Source organism: Rhagoletis zephyria, unplaced genomic scaffold (assembly GCF_001687245.7).
Source record: "Rhagoletis zephyria isolate East Lansing unplaced genomic scaffold, Rhagoletis_zephyria_1.1 Rzeph_scaffold_36185, whole genome shotgun sequence".
NCBI classification, from domain to species: Eukaryota; Metazoa; Arthropoda; class Insecta; order Diptera; family Tephritidae; genus Rhagoletis; species Rhagoletis zephyria.
This window is the reverse complement of record NW_016193240.1, coordinates 1,547-3,313: the sequence shown is the minus strand read 5'-3', so window position 1 is coordinate 3,313 and position 1,767 is coordinate 1,547. Positions and strand designations below refer to the sequence as shown.

At 31.1% G+C, this 1,767-nt stretch overlaps 1 long non-coding RNA gene across 1 annotated transcript; it reads right to left on the bottom strand.

The window, feature by feature from the left end:
• Window positions 1-426: 426 nt before the first annotated feature.
• On the bottom strand, window positions 427-697 carry LOC108354468 (uncharacterized). Its single transcript, XR_001846508.1, has 2 exons — window positions 612-697; window positions 427-549 (listed from the first exon to the last, which is right to left on the bottom strand). It is a non-coding gene; the product is annotated as an uncharacterized LOC108354468 (long non-coding RNA).
• Window positions 698-1,767: the final 1,070 nt, after the last annotated feature.

The following is a 1,767-nucleotide window of genomic DNA, read 5'->3' as shown; positions in this document are numbered from 1 at the left end:
AAGGCGAAAGCAAATCCAAAAGGAAGCAGAGCAAAGCGAAGAAATGCATGAGCTGAAAGTAAAGCACGAAAAAAAANAAGGCGAAAGCAAATCCAAAAGGAAGCAGAGCAAAGCGAAGAAATGCATGAGCTGAAAGTAAAGCACGAAAAAAAACTCCATTCATTACAAATGGAGCATATGATTGAACTCCATGAATTAAAAAAACAGCAACTTATGGAGCAAATAAAAAAAGACCAATCGAATCCAGAAAGTGATCCTTTGATATACCTGAACTAAGATAGATATGGTTCTATTAGTATAACGATTTTTATTAGTGAATTTTAAAGTAACGAGACTGAACCAGACTTAAGATTTTTATAAATGAAATTGAGTTACACTCACTCACATCTAGGTTCTGCAGCGCTTTTTTATCGATATGCACGGTGCTGTTCATGGTCAATTTATTTCGTAATTTGTATAAAGAAGTATAGTAAATTTTATAACAAAGGCTTTATAACTTCACGGAAGCAGTCTTTTTCCCTCATGGGACCAATTCGCCTCACGCTCTCTCTGTAATGAAAACATAAAACTTGTTAAAATTTATTAATGACTTGTCATTTAACTTAACTTACTTTCAGCAATTCCGCAGCCATCGTGAACCTCTTGTTTTCTTTTAAATAAATTAATACACATCGTTTAGATATGTGTTTGTTTGTTTTACAGCGTACTATCGATAAACACCGACTTCATAACACTGCGGTTTTACTGCTTAGTTTACACTTTTAAAACGAAATTATAACCATTTTCTTTTGGAAAAGTATACATTGAAAATTAAAATGTCGTTTAAAATGATCAAAATTTAATTTATTCAATAAAAATGTTGTTTTTTGATATATCGTNTTGAAAATTAAAATGTCGTTTAAAACGATCAAAATTTAAATTATTAATTCAATAAAAATGCTGTTTTTTGATATATCGTAAAAACGAAATTTCGATATATTTTCACATTGCACATACCTACAACAGCTGTTTTTGTTATATCGTAAACTAAGTCGAAACTACTTAGTAGAAGTCTGAAATGCGACTATGAATAGAAGTGAATTTTAAGTTGGTACTTAAATTTAAGTTGCAACTTTGTTAGTTTCGACTTAGTTGCGGACTATGAATACGCGCCAATGCTTTCAACTGTCTTCTTTAACATGGCGATGTCCTACGAAGTGACAATTGTCGCCCTCTGAAGAACTTTTGAACTTGTCCTAAGAGGACTCTGGCTTAGATGGCTCTGAGACAGTTCATATAACAACAGTTCCTAGATAGTTTAAAAAGGGTTACCTCCGGGCTAGAAAAAATGNCAGTTCCTAGATAGTTCAAAAAGGGTTACCTCCGGGCTAGAAAAAATTTGGTCAGTTTTGAGCTGGTTCTAAGAAGTATAGTATAGAGCCTTTTCTTTAAATAAGCATGCATACAATTTTGTAAATAAAAAATACTTCATTTTATGTTTAAATAGCTATTTATTTTGCACTAATTTACTTTTTCAGGCAAACTGTGCTTTAAAATTAGGAACATAAAGTGTCAGTTATTCCTTCATATTCTAAACCCGTTATTCTTAAAAATAATTTATGTACATTTGTTTTGTATAATGGGTATTTCCGGANATTTATTTTGCACTAATTTACTTTTTCAGGCAAACTGTGCTTTAAAATTAGGAACATAAAGTGTCAGTTATTCCTTCATATTCTAAACCCGTTATTCTTAAAAATAATTTATGTACATTTGTTATGTACTATA